The 19816-nt window shown below is 46.0% G+C and overlaps 9 non-coding genes across 9 annotated transcripts; all 9 read right to left on the bottom strand.

The window, feature by feature from the left end:
- Positions 1–133: 133 nt before the first annotated feature.
- Positions 134–324, bottom strand: LOC130343690 (U2 spliceosomal RNA). The gene has a single exon (XR_008882967.1). It is a non-coding gene; the product is annotated as a U2 spliceosomal RNA (small nuclear RNA).
- A 2073-nt stretch (positions 325–2397) lies between these two features.
- Positions 2398–2588, bottom strand: LOC130343689 (U2 spliceosomal RNA). The gene has a single exon (XR_008882966.1). It is a non-coding gene; the product is annotated as a U2 spliceosomal RNA (small nuclear RNA).
- A 2078-nt stretch (positions 2589–4666) lies between these two features.
- Positions 4667–4857, bottom strand: LOC130343688 (U2 spliceosomal RNA). The gene has a single exon (XR_008882965.1). It is a non-coding gene; the product is annotated as a U2 spliceosomal RNA (small nuclear RNA).
- A 2082-nt stretch (positions 4858–6939) lies between these two features.
- On the bottom strand, positions 6940–7130 carry LOC130343686 (U2 spliceosomal RNA). Its single transcript, XR_008882963.1, has one exon. It is a non-coding gene; the product is annotated as a U2 spliceosomal RNA (small nuclear RNA).
- A 2094-nt stretch (positions 7131–9224) lies between these two features.
- On the bottom strand, positions 9225–9415 carry LOC130343684 (U2 spliceosomal RNA). The gene has a single exon (XR_008882962.1). It is a non-coding gene; the product is annotated as a U2 spliceosomal RNA (small nuclear RNA).
- A 2090-nt stretch (positions 9416–11505) lies between these two features.
- On the bottom strand, positions 11506–11696 carry LOC130343683 (U2 spliceosomal RNA). The gene has a single exon (XR_008882961.1). It is a non-coding gene; the product is annotated as a U2 spliceosomal RNA (small nuclear RNA).
- Positions 11697–13788: 2092 nt separating this feature from the next.
- Positions 13789–13979, bottom strand: LOC130343682 (U2 spliceosomal RNA). The gene has a single exon (XR_008882960.1). It is a non-coding gene; the product is annotated as a U2 spliceosomal RNA (small nuclear RNA).
- A 2094-nt stretch (positions 13980–16073) lies between these two features.
- Positions 16074–16264, bottom strand: LOC130343681 (U2 spliceosomal RNA). The gene has a single exon (XR_008882959.1). It is a non-coding gene; the product is annotated as a U2 spliceosomal RNA (small nuclear RNA).
- Positions 16265–18350: 2086 nt separating this feature from the next.
- On the bottom strand, positions 18351–18541 carry LOC130343680 (U2 spliceosomal RNA). The gene has a single exon (XR_008882958.1). It is a non-coding gene; the product is annotated as a U2 spliceosomal RNA (small nuclear RNA).
- Positions 18542–19816: the final 1275 nt, after the last annotated feature.

The following is a 19816-nucleotide window of genomic DNA, read 5'->3' as shown; positions in this document are numbered from 1 at the left end:
CAGCAGAAGCAGCAGCAGCAGCACCACCTTTTGTTTTTTGGCTGCAGCAGCAAGGCCCACAGGGCTGGCTAGCTGGCTAGCCAGCAAGCAGGTAGCAATGAAAGTAGGAATCTTTCTTTTTAACCCTGTAAGGGGGTGGTGCACTGTACCCGAAGATACTGCCATATCGGGTCAATGCATAGGGCGACGGAAGCAAGCTTCGAAATCGGCCCCCGTTCTCAAAAATCCATTTAATATATGGTCCCCAGATAGGGGACGTATCAGATATTAAACTGATAAGAACAGATACTACACTTGATCTTAGCCAAAAGGCCGAGAAGCGATAACCGTGAAAGGGGCGGGCCCAACAAGGTCCCCTTCATGGGCACTATCACTGCTTGCTGTCAGGGAGGCTGCCAGACAATTTTCCATGCACACTCTGGGCTGGGGGGCAGTCAACCACCAGTACACACAGCAGAACCTAAACCCATACCATTATTGCTAAGCAGCAAGACAGGGGCCCATTGCACTCCCACGGGGCCTTTTTAAATGCAATCCATAACCCGGATTTGCCAGGAACCCTTCTTACTCCTCCTACTTGCATGTGACACTGGGCTTAGGATCTGCATAGGAAACACACACACAAGCACACACCTACCTTTGTTGCCTGCAGATGCCTCCTTGGCTGTCCCCAAACGGTATCAAACCAACACCCACGGGAAGCTGTAAGCATAGAGGACATGCCTGCACCCCATTGGACTTACCTGTGTGGGTTAAATCCGGGTTATTTGACAACCTATGGCGGTGATGGTTCTGCTCAGGCAGAGCAGTGCTGATGCTCCTCATAAAGCTGTCGCTGCTGTGAAGGTTCTAGGTGACATCACAAATCCCTATGGTTACATACACAACAAAGCTGGGTTGTTGTTGTTTACACTCTGCAAGGCCTGTGGAAGTGAGTGACATCATAGCACTGTAGTTCTGAGGGTTCTAGATGGATGCAACAATCTCCTGTTGCTTCTATGAAGGCCATAATAGACGACATCACCAAACAGCTCCATAGTCACATACACAGCAAAGGAGAGATGTTGTTTACACCTAGTGATGTCAGTGGTATTGAGTGACATCACAGCACAGTGCTAAGGCTCCTGGGCCTGGACACAGCAGCGGCTGCAATATCTCAACGGAGAATACGTTTATATATATGTGTGTGTGTGCGCGTATATATATATATATATATATATATATATATATATTTCTCCGCCGAAATCACTTTTAAACCCATTTCCACCTTTTTTTCCCTTCTCTTCCTCTTACTTTTTTTTCACGTTTTTTTACGTTTTTCTCCTTTTCGCCTCTTTTCTGGGCGTATTATTCTTCTTTTTCTTCTTTTTTTTCGTCTAATGCATACCCCATCAGTGCAGCAATGCTTATTCAATACCGCCAGCAGATGGAGACACTGGGGGATAATTTTCTAAGGATTTATACTGATTTTTCCTGTCTGAATTTGTCGCACAGAAAGTTGCAGGCCAAATATGTGTGACATTTCTGCGACTTTAGCTTCTAGAGCATTTTTACAACATTATACATAGGTGCTGAATACATAAAAAGCGACTGTTCAGCGACAGACAAGTCGCATCGGCTGAAAGTAGGCCAGAATGTCAGTCCATGTTGGAGCAGGTTTAGATACAGTCTAAAGTATAGATCTCAAAGTCTGTGCACAGAATTTAGCAAGGGCCTCGCACCTTCTGATGCATCAGGTAGGTGCACAATAGCATAGCCTAACCCTCTGTACTTTGGTCTATATTGATGCGGGACATAGACAGCCAGCTGATGACCAATCCATTAGTGCAATGGATGGCTGGAAGCATTTGTCTTTGCCTTTGCAATACCACAGAAGCAATGCATGGTCAATGTACAGCAATGACACACCTGTGTGAACAGCCAGGAGACCCCCCCCCCCCATGTTATGTTACATAGTTACATAGTTAGTACGGTCGAAAAAAGACATATGTCCATCAAGTTCAACCAGGGAATTAAGGGGTAGGGGTGTGGCGCGATATTGGGGAAGGGATGAGATTTTATATTTCTTCATAAGCATTAATCTTATTTTGTCAATTAGGAACATTCAGCACCCACCCGCTATCAAGGCGGCTGCCTATCATGTCATGCCCTACCTGCACAGGTGTGCTGGCTACTCAAATGATCCAATTAAGGAGGCCATTTAGTCAGCAGCAGCAGAAGTCCTGTGCCTGGACGCTCCAACAGCGGCCAGACACAAGCAGAAGCAGCAGAAGCAGCAGCAGCAGCACCACCTTTTGTTTTTTGGCTGCAGCAGCAAGGCCCACAGGGCTGGCTAGCTGGCTAGCCAGCAAGCAGGTAGCAATGAAAGTAGGAATCTTTCTTTTTAACCCTGTAAGGGGGTGGTGCACTGTACCCGAAGATACTGCCATATCGGGTCAATGCATAGGGCGACGGAAGCAAGCTTCGAAATCGGCCCCCGTTCTCAAAAATCCATTTAATATATGGTCCCCAGATAGGGGACGTATCAGATATTAAACTGATAAGAACAGATACTACACTTGATCTTAGCCAAAAGGCCGAGAAGCGATAACCGTGAAAGGGGCGGGCCCAACAAGGTCCCCTTCATGGGCACTATCACTGCTTGCTGTCAGGGAGGCTGCCAGACAATTTTCCATGCACACTCTGGGCTGGGGGGCAGTCAACCACCAGTACACACAGCAGAACCTAAACCCATACCATTATTGCTAAGCAGCAAGACAGGGGCCCATTGCACTCCCACGGGGCCTTTTTAAATGCAATCCATAACCCGGATTTGCCAGGAACCCTTCTTACTCCTCCTACTTGCATGTGACACTGGGCTTAGGATCTGCATAGGAAACACACACACAAGCACACACCTACCTTTGTTGCCTGCAGATGCCTCCTTGGCTGTCCCCAAACGGTATCAAACCAACACCCACGGGAAGCTGTAAGCATAGAGGACATGCCTGCACCCCATTGGACTTACCTGTGTGGGTTAAATCCGGGTTATTTGACAACCTATGGCGGTGATGGTTCTGCTCAGGCAGAGCAGTGTTGATGCTCCTCATAAAGCTGTCGCTGCTGTGAAGGTTCTAGGTGACATCACAAATCCCTATGGTTACATACACAACAAAGCTGGGTTGTTGTTGTTTACACTCTGCAAGGCCTGTGGAAGTGAGTGACATCATAGCACTGTAGTTCTGAGGGTTCTAGATGGATGCAACAATCTCCTGTTGCTTCTATGAAGGCCATAATAGACGACATCACCAAACAGCTCCATAGTCACATACACAGCAAAGGAGAGATGTTGTTTACACCTAGTGATGTCAGTGGTATTGAGTGACATCACAGCACAGTGCTAAGGCTCCTGGGCCTGGACACAGCAGCGGCTGCAATATCTCAACGGAGAATACGTTTATATATATGTGTGTGTGTGCGCGTATATATATATATATATATATATATATATATATATATATATATTTCTCCGCCGAAATCACTTTTAAACCCATTTCCACCTTTTTTTCCCTTCTCTTCCTCTTACTTTTTTTTCACGTTTTTTTACGTTTTTCTCCTTTTCGCCTCTTTTCTGGGCGTATTATTCTTCTTTTTCTTCTTTTTTTTCGTCTAATGCATACCCCATCAGTGCAGCAATGCTTATTCAATACCGCCAGCAGATGGAGACACTGGGGGATAATTTTCTAAGGATTTATACTGATTTTTCCTGTCTGAATTTGTCGCACAGAAAGTTGCAGGCCAAATATGTGTGACATTTCTGCGACTTTAGCTTCTAGAGCATTTTTACAACATTATACATAGGTGCTGAATACATAAAAAGCGACTGTTCAGCGACAGACAAGTCGCATCGGCTGAAAGTAGGCCAGAATGTCAGTCCATGTTGGAGCAGGTTTAGATACAGTCTAAAGTATAGATCTCAAAGTCTGTGCACAGAATTTAGCAAGGGCCTCGCACCTTCTGATGCATCAGGTAGGTGCACAATAGCATAGCCTAACCCTCTGTACTTTGGTCTATATTGATGCGGGACATAGACAGCCAGCTGTCCATTAGTGCAATGGATGGCTGGAAGCATTTGTCTTTGCCTTTGCAATACCACAGAAGCAATGCATGGTCAATGTACAGCAATGACACACCTGTGTGAACAGCCAGGAGACCCCCCCCCCCCCCCCCATGTTATGTTACATAGTTACATAGTTAGTACGGTCGAAAAAAGACATATGTCCATCAAGTTCAACCAGGGAATTAAGGGGTAGGGGTGTGGCGCGATATTGGGGAAGGGATGAGATTTTATATTTCTTCATAAGCATTAATCTTATTTTGTCAATTAGGAACATTCAGCACCCACCCGCTATCAAGGCAGCTGCCTATCATGTCATGCCCTACCTGCACAGGTGTGCTGGCTACTCAAATGATCCAATTAAGGAGGCCATTTAGTCAGCAGCAGCAGAAGTCCTGTGCCTGGACGCTCCAACAGCGGCCAGACACAAGCAGAAGCAGCAGAAGCAGCAGCAGCAGCACCACCTTTTGTTTTTTGGCTGCAGCAGCAAGGCCCACAGGGCTGGCTAGCTGGCTAGCCAGCAAGCAGGTAGCAATGAAAGTAGGAATCTTTCTTTTTAACCCTGTAAGGGGGTGGTGCACTGTACCCGAAGATACTGCCATATCGGGTCAATGCATAGGGCGACGGAAGCAAGCTTCGAAATCGGCCCCCGTTCTCAAAAATCCATTTAATATATGGTCCCCAGATAGGGGACGTATCAGATATTAAACTGATAAGAACAGATACTACACTTGATCTTAGCCAAAAGGCCGAGAAGCGATAACCGTGAAAGGGGCGGGCCCAACAAGGTCCCCTTCATGGGCACTATCACTGCTTGCTGTCAGGGAGGCTGCCAGACAATTTTCCATGCACACTCTGGGCTGGGGGGCAGTCAACCACCAGTACACACAGCAGAACCTAAACCCATACCATTATTGCTAAGCAGCAAGACAGGGGCCCATTGCACTCCCACGGGGCCTTTTTAAATGCAATCCATAACCCGGATTTGCCAGGAACCCTTCTTACTCCTCCTACTTGCATGTGACACTGGGCTTAGGATCTGCATAGGAAACACACACACAAGCACACACCTACCTTTGTTGCCTGCAGATGCCTCCTTGGCTGTCCCCAAACGGTATCAAACCAACACCCACGGGAAGCTGTAAGCATAGAGGACATGCCTGCACCCCATTGGACTTACCTGTGTGGGTTAAATCCGGGTTATTTGACAACCTATGGCGGTGATGGTTCTGCTCAGGCAGAGCAGTGCTGATGCTCCTCATAAAGCTGTCGCTGCTGTGAAGGTTCTAGGTGACATCACAAATCCCTATGGTTACATACACAACAAAGCTGGGTTGTTGTTGTTTACACTCTGCAAGGCCTGTGGAAGTGAGTGACATCATAGCACTGTAGTTCTGAGGGTTCTAGATGGATGCAACAATCTCCTGTTGCTTCTATGAAGGCCATAATAGACGACATCACCAAACAGCTCCATAGTCACATACACAGCAAAGGAGAGATGTTGTTTACACCTAGTGATGTCAGTGGTATTGAGTGACATCACAGCACAGTGCTAAGGCTCCTGGGCCTGGACACAGCAGCGGCTGCAATATCTCAACGGAGAATACGTTTATATATATGTGTGTGTGCGCGTATATATATATATATATATATATATATATATATATATATATATTTCTCCGCCGAAATCACTTTTAAACCCATTTCCACCTTTTTTTCCCTTCTCTTCCTCTTACTTTTTTTTCACGTTTTTTTACGTTTTTCTCCTTTTCGCCTCTTTTCTGGGCGTATTATTCTTCTTTTTCTTCTTTTTTTTCGTCTAATGCATACCCCATCAGTGCAGCAATGCTTATTCAATACCGCCAGCAGATGGAGACACTGGGGGATAATTTTCTAAGGATTTATACTGATTTTTCCTGTCTGAATTTGTCGCACAGAAAGTTGCAGGCCAAATATGTGTGACATTTCTGCGACTTTAGCTTCTAGAGCATTTTTACAACATTATACATAAGTGCTGAATACATAAAAAGCGACTGTTCAGCGACAGACAAGTCGCATCGGCTGAAAGTAGGCCAGAATGTCAGTCCATGTTGGAGCAGGTTTAGATACAGTCTAAAGTATAGATCTCAAAGTCTGTGCACAGAATTTAGCAAGGGCCTCGCACCTTCTGATGCATCAGGTAGGTGCACAATAGCATAGCCTAACCCTCTGTACTTTGGTCTATATTGATGCGGGACATAGACAGCCAGCTGATGACCAATCCATTAGTGCAATGGATGGCTGGAAGCATTTGTCTTTGCCTTTGCAATACCACAGAAGCAATGCATGGTCAATGTACAGCAATGACACACCTGTGTGAACAGCCAGGAGACCCCCCCCCCCCCCCATGTTATGTTACATAGTTACATAGTTAGTACGGTCGAAAAAAGACATATGTCCATCAAGTTCAACCAGGGAATTAAGGGGTAGGGGTGTGGCGCGATATTGGGGAAGGGATGAGATTTTATATTTCTTCATAAGCATTAATCTTATTTTGTCAATTAGGAACATTCAGCACCCACCCGCTATCAAGGCAGCTGCCTATCATGTCATGCCCTACCTGCACAGGTGTGCTGGCTACTCAAATGATCCAATTAAGGAGGCCATTTAGTCAGCAGCAGCAGAAGTCCTGTGCCTGGACGCTCCAACAGCGGCCAGACACAAGCAGAAGCAGCAGAAGCAGCAGCAGCAGCACCACCTTTTGTTTTTTGGCTGCAGCAGCAAGGCCCACAGGGCTGGCTAGCTGGCTAGCCAGCAAGCAGGTAGCAATGAAAGTAGGAATCTTTCTTTTTAACCCTGTAAGGGGGTGGTGCACTGTACCCGAAGATACTGCCATATCGGGTCAATGCATAGGGCGACGGAAGCAAGCTTCGAAATCGGCCCCCGTTCTCAAAAATCCATTTAATATATGGTCCCCAGATAGGGGACGTATCAGATATTAAACTGATAAGAACAGATACTACACTTGATCTTAGCCAAAAGGCCGAGAAGCGATAACCGTGAAAGGGGCGGGCCCAACAAGGTCCCCTTCATGGGCACTATCACTGCTTGCTGTCAGGGAGGCTGCCAGACAATTTTCCATGCACACTCTGGGCTGGGGGGCAGTCAACCACCAGTACACACAGCAGAACCTAAACCCATACCATTATTGCTAAGCAGCAAGACAGGGGCCCATTGCACTCCCACGGGGCCTTTTTAAATGCAATCCATAACCCGGATTTGCCAGGAACCCTTCTTACTCCTCCTACTTGCATGTGACACTGGGCTTAGGATCTGCATAGGAAACACACACACAAGCACACACCTACCTTTGTTGCCTGCAGATGCCTCCTTGGCTGTCCCCAAACGGTATCAAACCAACACCCACGGGAAGCTGTAAGCATAGAGGACATGCCTGCACCCCATTGGACTTACCTGTGTGGGTTAAATCCGGGTTATTTGACAACCTATGGCGGTGATGGTTCTGCTCAGGCAGAGCAGTGCTGATGCTCCTCATAAAGCTGTCGCTGCTGTGAAGGTTCTAGGTGACATCACAAATCCCTATGGTTACATACACAACAAAGCTGGGTTGTTGTTGTTTACACTCTGCAAGGCCTGTGGAAGTGAGTGACATCATAGCACTGTAGTTCTGAGGGTTCTAGATGGATGCAACAATCTCCTGTTGCTTCTATGAAGGCCATAATAGACAACATCACCAAACAGCTCCATAGTCACATACACAGCAAAGGAGAGATGTTGTTTACACCTAGTGATGTCAGTGGTATTGAGTGACATCACAGCACAGTGCTAAGGCTCCTGGGCCTGGACACAGCAGCGGCTGCAATATCTCAACGGAGAATACGTTTATATATATGTGTGTGTGTGCGCGTATATATATATATATATATATATATATATATATATATATATATATATATTTCTCCGCCGAAATCACTTTTAAACCCATTTCCACCTTTTTTTCCCTTCTCTTCCTCTTACTTTTTTTTCACGTTTTTTTACGTTTTTCTCCTTTTCGCCTCTTTTCTGGGCGTATTATTCTTCTTTTTCTTCTTTTTTTTCGTCTAATGCATACCCCATCAGTGCAGCAATGCTTATTCAATACCGCCAGCAGATGGAGACACTGGGGGATAATTTTCTAAGGATTTATACTGATTTTTCCTGTCTGAATTTGTCGCACAGAAAGTTGCAGGCCAAATATGTGTGACATTTCTGCGACTTTAGCTTCTAGAGCATTTTTACAACATTATACATAGGTGCTGAATACATAAAAAGCGACTGTTCAGCGACAGACAAGTCGCATCGGCTGAAAGTAGGCCAGAATGTCAGTCCATGTTGGAGCAGGTTTAGATACAGTCTAAAGTATAGATCTCAAAGTCTGTGCACAGAATTTAGCAAGGGCCTCGCACCTTCTGATGCATCAGGTAGGTGCACAATAGCATAGCCTAACCCTCTGTACTTTGGTCTATATTGATGCGGGACATAGACAGCCAGCTGATGACCAATCCATTAGTGCAATGGATGGCTGGAAGCATTTGTCTTTGCCTTTGCAATACCACAGAAGCAATGCATGGTCAATGTACAGCAATGACACACCTGTGTGAACAGCCAGGAGACCCCCCCCCCCCCCCCCCCATGTTATGTTACATAGTTACATAGTTAGTACGGTCGAAAAAAGACATATGTCCATCAAGTTCAACCAGGGAATTAAGGGGTAGGGGTGTGGCGCGATATTGGGGAAGGGATGAGATTTTATATTTCTTCATAAGCATTAATCTTATTTTGTCAATTAGGAACATTCAGCACCCACCCGCTATCAAGGCAGCTGCCTATCATGTCATGCCCTACCTGCACAGGTGTGCTGGCTACTCAAATGATCCAATTAAGGAGGCCATTTAGTCAGCAGCAGCAGAAGTCCTGTGCCTGGACGCTCCAACAGCGGCCAGACACAAGCAGAAGCAGCAGAAGCAGCAGCAGCAGCACCACCTTTTGTTTTTTGGCTGCAGCAGCAAGGCCCACAGGGCTGGCTAGCTGGCTAGCCAGCAAGCAGGTAGCAATGAAAGTAGGAATCTTTCTTTTTAACCCTGTAAGGGGGTGGTGCACTGTACCCGAAGATACTGCCATATCGGGTCAATGCATAGGGCGACGGAAGCAAGCTTCGAAATCGGCCCCCGTTCTCAAAAATCCATTTAATATATGGTCCCCAGATAGGGGACGTATCAGATATTAAACTGATAAGAACAGATACTACACTTGATCTTAGCCAAAAGGCCGAGAAGCGATAACCGTGAAAGGGGCGGGCCCAACAAGGTCCCCTTCATGGGCACTATCACTGCTTGCTGTCAGGGAGGCTGCCAGACAATTTTCCATGCACACTCTGGGCTGGGGGGCAGTCAACCACCAGTACACACAGCAGAACCTAAACCCATACCATTATTGCTAAGCAGCAAGACAGGGGCCCATTGCACTCCCACGGGGCCTTTTTAAATGCAATCCATAACCCGGATTTGCCAGGAACCCTTCTTACTCCTCCTACTTGCATGTGACACTGGGCTTAGGATCTGCATAGGAAACACACACACAAGCACACACCTACCTTTGTTGCCTGCAGATGCCTCCTTGGCTGTCCCCAAACGGTATCAAACCAACACCCACGGGAAGCTGTAAGCATAGAGGACATGCCTGCACCCCATTGGACTTACCTGTGTGGGTTAAATCCGGGTTATTTGACAACCTATGGCGGTGATGGTTCTGCTCAGGCAGAGCAGTGCTGATGCTCCTCATAAAGCTGTCGCTGCTGTGAAGGTTCTAGGTGACATCACAAATCCCTATGGTTACATACACAACAAAGCTGGGTTGTTGTTGTTTACACTCTGCAAGGCCTGTGGAAGTGAGTGACATCATAGCACTGTAGTTCTGAGGGTTCTAGATGGATGCAACAATCTCCTGTTGCTTCTATGAAGGCCATAATAGACGACATCACCAAACAGCTCCATAGTCACATACACAGCAAAGGAGAGATGTTGTTTACACCTAGTGATGTCAGTGGTATTGAGTGACATCACAGCACAGTGCTAAGGCTCCTGGGCCTGGACACAGCAGCGGCTGCAATATCTCAACGGAGAATACGTTTATATATATGTGTGTGTGTGCGCGTATATATATATATATATATATATATATATATATATATATATATATTTCTCCGCCGAAATCACTTTTAAACCCATTTCCACCTTTTTTTCCCTTCTCTTCCTCTTACTTTTTTTTCACGTTTTTTTACGTTTTTCTCCTTTTCGCCTCTTTTCTGGGCGTATTATTCTTCTTTTTCTTCTTTTTTTTCGTCTAATGCATACCCCATCAGTGCAGCAATGCTTATTCAATACCGCCAGCAGATGGAGACACTGGGAGATAATTTTCTAAGGATTTATACTGATTTTTCCTGTCTGAATTTGTCGCACAGAAAGTTGCAGGCCAAATATGTGTGACATTTCTGCGACTTTAGCTTCTAGAGCATTTTTACAACATTATACATAGGTGCTGAATACATAAAAAGCGACTGTTCAGCGACAGACAAGTCGCATCGGCTGAAAGTAGGCCAGAATGTCAGTCCATGTTGGAGCAGGTTTAGATACAGTCTAAAGTATAGATCTCAAAGTCTGTGCACAGAATTTAGCAAGGGCCTCGCACCTTCTGATGCATCAGGTAGGTGCACAATAGCATAGCCTAACCCTCTGTACTTTGGTCTATATTGATGCGGGACATAGACAGCCAGCTGATGACCAATCCATTAGTGCAATGGATGGCTGGAAGCATTTGTCTTTGCCTTTGCAATACCACAGAAGCAATGCATGGTCAATGTACAGCAATGACACACCTGTGTGAACAGCCAGGAGACCCCCCCCCCCCCCCCCCCATGTTATGTTACATAGTTACATAGTTAGTACGGTCGAAAAAAGACATATGTCCATCAAGTTCAACCAGGGAATTAAGGGGTAGGGGTGTGGCGCGATATTGGGGAAGGGATGAGATTTTATATTTCTTCATAAGCATTAATCTTATTTTGTCAATTAGGAACATTCAGCACCCACCCGCTATCAAGGCAGCTGCCTATCATGTCATGCCCTACCTGCACAGGTGTGCTGGCTACTCAAATGATCCAATTAAGGAGGCCATTTAGTCAGCAGCAGCAGAAGTCCTGTGCCTGGACGCTCCAACAGCGGCCAGACACAAGCAGAAGCAGCAGAAGCAGCAGCAGCAGCACCACCTTTTGTTTTTTGGCTGCAGCAGCAAGGCCCACAGGGCTGGCTAGCTGGCTAGCCAGCAAGCAGGTAGCAATGAAAGTAGGAATCTTTCTTTTTAACCCTGTAAGGGGGTGGTGCACTGTACCCGAAGATACTGCCATATCGGGTCAATGCATAGGGCGACGGAAGCAAGCTTCGAAATCGGCCCCCGTTCTCAAAAATCCATTTAATATATGGTCCCCAGATAGGGGACGTATCAGATATTAAACTGATAAGAACAGATACTACACTTGATCTTAGCCAAAAGGCCGAGAAGCGATAACCGTGAAAGGGGCGGGCCCAACAAGGTCCCCTTCATGGGCACTATCACTGCTTGCTGTCAGGGAGGCTGCCAGACAATTTTCCATGCACACTCTGGGCTGGGGGGCAGTCAACCACCAGTACACACAGCAGAACCTAAACCCATACCATTATTGCTAAGCAGCAAGACAGGGGCCCATTGCACTCCCACGGGGCCTTTTTAAATGCAATCCATAACCCGGATTTGCCAGGAACCCTTCTTACTCCTCCTACTTGCATGTGACACTGGGCTTAGGATCTGCATAGGAAACACACACACAAGCACACACCTACCTTTGTTGCCTGCAGATGCCTCCTTGGCTGTCCCCAAACGGTATCAAACCAACACCCACGGGAAGCTGTAAGCATAGAGGACATGCCTGCACCCCATTGGACTTACCTGTGTGGGTTAAATCCGGGTTATTTGACAACCTATGGCGGTGATGGTTCTGCTCAGGCAGAGCAGTGCTGATGCTCCTCATAAAGCTGTCGCTGCTGTGAAGGTTCTAGGTGACATCACAAATCCCTATGGTTACATACACAACAAAGCTGGGTTGTTGTTGTTTACACTCTGCAAGGCCTGTGGAAGTGAGTGACATCATAGCACTGTAGTTCTGAGGGTTCTAGATGGATGCAACAATCTCCTGTTGCTTCTATGAAGGCCATAATAGACGACATCACCAAACAGCTCCATAGTCACATACACAGCAAAGGAGAGATGTTGTTTACACCTAGTGATGTCAGTGGTATTGAGTGACATCACAGCACAGTGCTAAGGCTCCTGGGCCTGGACACAGCAGCGGCTGCAATATCTCAACGGAGAATACGTTTATATATATGTGTGTGTGTGCGCGTATATATACATATATATATATATATATATATATATATATATATATATATATTCTCCGCCGAAATCACTTTTAAACCCATTTCCACCTTTTTTTCCCTTCTCTTCCTCTTACTTTTTTTTCACGTTTTTTTACGTTTTTCTCCTTTTCGCCTCTTTTCTGGGCGTATTATTCTTCTTTTTCTTCTTTTTTTTCGTCTAATGCATACCCCATCAGTGCAGCAATGCTTATTCAATACCGCCAGCAGATGGAGACACTGGGGGATAATTTTCTAAGGATTTATACTGATTTTTCCTGTCTGAATTTGTCGCACAGAAAGTTGCAGGCCAAATATGTGTGACATTTCTGCGACTTTAGCTTCTAGAGCATTTTTACAACATTATACATAGGTGCTGAATACATAAAAAGCGACTGTTCAGCGACAGACAAGTCGCATCGGCTGAAAGTAGGCCAGAATGTCAGTCCATGTTGGAGCAGGTTTAGATACAGTCTAAAGTATAGATCTCAAAGTCTGTGCACAGAATTTAGCAAGGGCCTCGCACCTTCTGATGCATCAGGTAGGTGCACAATAGCATAGCCTAACCCTCTGTACTTTGGTCTATATTGATGCGGGACATAGACAGCCAGCTGATGACCAATCCATTAGTGCAATGGATGGCTGGAAGCATTTGTCTTTGCCTTTGCAATACCACAGAAGCAATGCATGGTCAATGTACAGCAATGACACACCTGTGTGAACAGCCAGGAGACCCCCCCCCCCCCCCCATGTTATGTTACATAGTTACATAGTTAGTACGGTCGAAAAAAGACATATGTCCATCAAGTTCAACCAGGGAATTAAGGGGTAGGGGTGTGGCGCGATATTGGGGAAGGGATGAGATTTTATATTTCTTCATAAGCATTAATCTTATTTTGTCAATTAGGAACATTCAGCACCCACCCGCTATCAAGGCAGCTGCCTATCATGTCATGCCCTACCTGCACAGGTGTGCTGGCTACTCAAATGATCCAATTAAGGAGGCCATTTAGTCAGCAGCAGCAGAAGTCCTGTGCCTGGACGCTCCAACAGCGGCCAGACACAAGCAGAAGCAGCAGAAGCAGCAGCAGCAGCACCACCTTTTGTTTTTTGGCTGCAGCAGCAAGGCCCACAGGGCTGGCTAGCTGGCTAGCCAGCAAGCAGGTAGCAATGAAAGTAGGAATCTTTCTTTTTAACCCTGTAAGGGGGTGGTGCACTGTACCCGAAGATACTGCCATATCGGGTCAATGCATAGGGCGACGGAAGCAAGCTTCGAAATCGGCCCCCGTTCTCAAAAATCCATTTAATATATGGTCCCCAGATAGGGGACGTATCAGATATTAAACTGATAAGAACAGATACTACACTTGATCTTAGCCAAAAGGCCGAGAAGCGATAACCGTGAAAGGGGCGGGCCCAACAAGGTCCCCTTCATGGGCACTATCACTGCTTGCTGTCAGGGAGGCTGCCAGACAATTTTCCATGCACACTCTGGGCTGGGGGGCAGTCAACCACCAGTACACACAGCAGAACCTAAACCCATACCATTATTGCTAAGCAGCAAGACAGGGGCCCATTGCACTCCCACGGGGCCTTTTTAAATGCAATCCATAACCCGGATTTGCCAGGAACCCTTCTTACTCCTCCTACTTGCATGTGACACTGGGCTTAGGATCTGCATAGGAAACACACACACAAGCACACACCTACCTTTGTTGCCTGCAGATGCCTCCTTGGCTGTCCCCAAACGGTATCAAACCAACACCCACGGGAAGCTGTAAGCATAGAGGACATGCCTGCACCCCATTGGACTTACCTGTGTGGGTTAAATCCGGGTTATTTGACAACCTATGGCGGTGATGGTTCTGCTCAGGCAGAGCAGTGCTGATGCTCCTCATAAAGCTGTCGCTGCTGTGAAGGTTCTAGGTGACATCACAAATCCCTATGGTTACATACACAACAAAGCTGGGTTGTTGTTGTTTACACTCTGCAAGGCCTGTGGAAGTGAGTGACATCATAGCACTGTAGTTCTGAGGGTTCTAGATGGATGCAACAATCTCCTGTTGCTTCTATGAAGGCCATAATAGACGACATCACCAAACAGCTCCATAGTCACATACACAGCAAAGGAGAGATGTTGTTTACACCTAGTGATGTCAGTGGTATTGAGTGACATCACAGCACAGTGCTAAGGCTCCTGGGCCTGGACACAGCAGCGGCTGCAATATCTCAACGGAGAATACGTTTATATATATGTGTGTGTGTGCGCGTATATATATATATATATATATATATATATATATATATATATATATATATATCTCCGCCGAAATCACTTTTAAACCCATTTCCACCTTTTTTTCCCTTCTCTTCCTCTTACTTTTTTTTCACGTTTTTTTACGTTTTTCTCCTTTTCGCCTCTTTTCTGGGCGTATTATTCTTCTTTTTCTTCTTTTTTTTCGTCTAATGCATACCCCATCAGTGCAGCAATGCTTATTCAATACCGCCAGCAGATGGAGACACTGGGGGATAATTTTCTAAGGATTTATACTGATTTTTCCTGTCTGAATTTGTCGCACAGAAAGTTGCAGGCCAAATATGTGTGACATTTCTGCGACTTTAGCTTCTAGAGCATTTTTACAACATTATACATAGGTGCTGAATACATAAAAAGCGACTGTTCAGCGACAGACAAGTCGCATCGGCTGAAAGTAGGCCAGAATGTCAGTCCATGTTGGAGCAGGTTTAGATACAGTCTAAAGTATAGATCTCAAAGTCTGTGCACAGAATTTAGCAAGGGCCTCGCACCTTCTGATGCATCAGGTAGGTGCACAATAGCATAGCCTAACCCTCTGTACTTTGGTCTATATTGATGCGGGACATAGACAGCCAGCTGATGACCAATCCATTAGTGCAATGGATGGCTGGAAGCATTTGTCTTTGCCTTTGCAATACCACAGAAGCAATGCATGGTCAATGTACAGCAATGACACACCTGTGTGAACAGCCAGGAGACCCCCCCCCCCCCCCCCCCATGTTATGTTACATAGTTACATAGTTAGTACGGTCGAAAAAAGACATATGTCCATCAAGTTCAACCAGGGAATTAAGGGGTAGGGGTGTGGCGCGATATTGGGGAAGGGATGAGATTTTATATTTCTTCATAAGCATTAATCTTATTTTGTCAATTAGGAACATTCAGCACCCACCCGCTATCAAGGCAGCTGCCTATCATGTCATGCCCTACCTGCACAGGTGTGCTGGCTACTCAAATGATCCAATTAAGGAGGCCATTTAGTCAGCAGCAGCAGAAGTCCTGTGCCTGGACGCTCCAACAGCGGCCAGACACAAGCAGAAGCAGCAGAAGCAGCAGCAGCAGCACCACCTTTTGTTTTTTGGCTGCAGCAGCAAGGCCCACAGGGCTGGCTAGCTGGCTAGCCAGCAAGCAGGTAGCAATGAAAGTAGGAATCTTTCTTTTTAACCCTGTAAGGGGGTGGTGCACTGTACCCGAAGATACTGCCATATCGGGTCAATGCATAGGGCGACGGAAGCAAGCTTCGAAATCGGCCCCCGTTCTCAAAAATCCATTTAATATATGGTCCCCAGATAGGGGACGTATCAGATATTAAACTGATAAGAACAGATACTACACTTGATCTTAGCCAAAAGGCCGAGAAGCGATAACCGTGAAAGGGGCGGGCCCAACAAGGTCCCCTTCATGGGCACTATCACTGCTTGCTGTCAGGGAGGCTGCCAGACAATTTTCCATGCACACTCTGGGCTGGGGGGCAGTCAACCACCAGTACACACAGCAGAACCTAAACCCATACCATTATTGCTAAGCAGCAAGACAGGGGCCCATTGCACTCCCACGGGGCCTTTTTAAATGCAATCCATAACCCGGATTTGCCAGGAACCCTTCTTACTCCTCCTACTTGCATGTGACACTGGGCTTAGGATCTGCATAGGAAACACACACACAAGCACACACCTACCTTTGTTGCCTGCAGATGCCTCCTTGGCTGTCCCCAAACGGTATCAAACCAACACCCACGGGAAGCTGTAAGCATAGAGGACATGCCTGCACCCCATTGGACTTACCTGTGTGGGTTAAATCCGGGTTATTTGACAACCTATGGCGGTGATGGTTCTGCTCAGGCAGAGCAGTGCTGATGCTCCTCATAAAGCTGTCGCTGCTGTGAAGGTTCTAGGTGACATCACAAATCCCTATGGTTACATACACAACAAAGCTGGGTTGTTGTTGTTTACACTCTGCAAGGCCTGTGGAAGTGAGTGACATCATAGCACTGTAGTTCTGAGGGTTCTAGATGGATGCAACAATCTCCTGTTGCTTCTATGAAGGCCATAATAGACGACATCACCAAACAGCTCCATAGTCACATACACAGCAAAGGAGAGATGTTGTTTACACCTAGTGATGTCAGTGGTATTGAGTGACATCACAGCACAGTGCTAAGGCTCCTGGGCCTGGACACAGCAGCGGCTGCAATATCTCAACGGAGAATACGTTTATATATATGTGTGTGTGTGCGCGTATATATATATATATATATATATATATATATATATATATATATATTTCTCCGCCGAAATCACTTTTAAACCCATTTCCACCTTTTTTTCCCTTCTCTTCCTCTTACTTTTTTTTCACGTTTTTTTACGTTTTTCTCCTTTTCGCCTCTTTTCTGGGCGTATTATTCTTCTTTTTCTTCTTTTTTTTCGTCTAATGCATACCCCATCAGTGCAGCAATGCTTATTCAATACCGCCAGCAGATGGAGACACTGGGGGATAATTTTCTAAGGATTTATACTGATTTTTCCTGTCTGAATTTGTCGCACAGAAAGTTGCAGGCCAAATATGTGTGACATTTCTGCGACTTTAGCTTCTAGAGCATTTTTACAACATTATACATAGGTGCTGAATACATAAAAAGCGACTGTTCAGCGACAGACAAGTCGCATCGGCTGAAAGTAGGCCAGAATGTCAGTCCATGTTGGAGCAGGTTTAGATACAGTCTAAAGTATAGATCTCAAAGTCTGTGCACAGAATTTAGCAAGGGCCTCGCACCTTCTGATGCATCAGGTAGGTGCACAATAGCATAGCCTAACCCTCTGTACTTTGGTCTATATTGATGCGGGACATAGACAGCCAGCTGATGACCAATCCATTAGTGCAATGGATGGCTGGAAGCATTTGTTTTTGCCTTTGCAATACCACAGAAGCAATGCATGGTCAATGTACAGCAATGACACACCTGTGTGAACAGCCAGGAGACCCCCCCCCCCCCCCATGTTATGTTACATAGTTACATAGTTAGTACGGTCGAAAAAAGACATATGTCCATCAAGTTCAACCAGGGAATTAAGGGGTAGGGGTGTGGCGCGATATTGGGGAAGGGATGAGATTTTATATTTCTTCATAAGCATTAATCTTATTTTGTCAATTAGGAACATTCAGCACCCACCCGCTATCAAGGCAGCTGCCTATCATGTCATGCCCTACCTGCACAGGTGTGCTGGCTACTCAAATGATCCAATTAAGGAGGCCATTTAGTCAGCAGCAGCAGAAGTCCTGTGCCTGGACGCTCCAACAGCGGCCAGACACAAGCAGAAGCAGCAGAAGCAGCAGCAGCAGCACCACCTTTTGTTTTTTGGCTGCAGCAGCAAGGCCCACAGGGCTGGCTAGCTGGCTAGCCAGCAAGCAGGTAGCAATGAAAGTAGGAATCTTTCTTTTTAACCCTGTAAGGGGGTGGTGCACTGTACCCGAAGATACTGCCATATCGGGTCAATGCATAGGGCGACGGAAGCAAGCTTCGAAATCGGCCCCCGTTCTCAAAAATCCATTTAATATATGGTCCCCAGATAGGGGACGTATCAGATATTAAACTGATAAGAACAGATACTACACTTGATCTTAGCCAAAAGGCCGAGAAGCGATAACCGTGAAAGGGGCGGGCCCAACAAGGTCCCCTTCATGGGCACTATCACTGCTTGCTGTCAGGGAGGCTGCCAGACAATTTTCCATGCACACTCTGGGCTGGGGGGCAGTCAACCACCAGTACACACAGCAGAACCTAAACCCATACCATTATTGCTAAGCAGCAAGACAGGGGCCCATTGCACTCCCACGGGGCCTTTTTAAATGCAATCCATAACCCGGATTTGCCAGGAACCCTTCTTACTCCTCCTACTTGCATGTGACACTGGGCTTAGGATCTGCATAGGAAACACACACACAAGCACACACCTACCTTTGTTGCCTGCAGATGCCTCCTTGGCTGTCCCCAAACGGTATCAAACCAACACCCACGGGAAGCTGTAAGCATAGAGGACATGCCTGCACCCCATTGGACTTACCTGTGTGGGTTAAATCCGGGTTATTTGACAACCTATGGCGGTGATGGTTCTGCTCAGGCAGAGCAGTGCTGATGCTCCTCATAAAGCTGTCGCTGCTGTGAAGGTTCTAGGTGACATCACAAATCCCTATGGTTACATACACAACAAAGCTGGGTTGTTGTTGTTTACACTCTGCAAGGCCTGTGGAAGTGAGTGACATCATAGCACTGTAGTTCTGAGGGTTCTAGATGGATGCAACAATCTCCTGTTGCTTCTATGAAGGCCATAATAGACGACATCACCAAACAGCTCCATAGTCACATACACAGCAAAGGAGAGATGTTGTTTACACCTAGTGATGTCAGTGGTATTGAGTGACATCACAGCACAGTGCTAAGGCTCCTGGGCCTGGACACAGCAGCGGCTGCAATATCTCAACGGAGAATACGTTTATATATATGTGTGTGTGTGCGCGTATATATATATATATATATATATATATATATATATATATATATATTTCTCCGCCGAAATCACTTTTAAACCCATTTCCACCTTTTTTTCCCTTCTCTTCCTCTTACTTTTTTTTCACGTTTTTTTACGTTTTTCTCCTTTTCGCCTCTTTTCTGGGCGTATTATTCTTCTTTTTCTTCTTTTTTTTCGTCTAATGCATACCCCATCAGTGCAGCAATGCTTATTCAATACCGCCAGCAGATGGAGACACTGGGGGATAATTTTCTAAGGATTTATACTGATTTTTCCTGTCTGAATTTGTCGCACAGAAAGTTGCAGGCCAAATATGTGTGACATTTCTGCGACTTTAGCTTCTAGAGCATTTTTACAACATTATACATAGGTGCTGAATACATAAAAAGCG

This window comes from Hyla sarda, unplaced genomic scaffold, assembly GCF_029499605.1.
Source record: "Hyla sarda isolate aHylSar1 unplaced genomic scaffold, aHylSar1.hap1 scaffold_688, whole genome shotgun sequence".
In the NCBI taxonomy this organism is placed as follows: Eukaryota; Metazoa; Chordata; class Amphibia; order Anura; family Hylidae; genus Hyla; species Hyla sarda.
The sequence above is the reverse complement of the archived record's forward strand: the minus strand, read 5'-3'. Positions and strand labels throughout refer to the sequence as shown.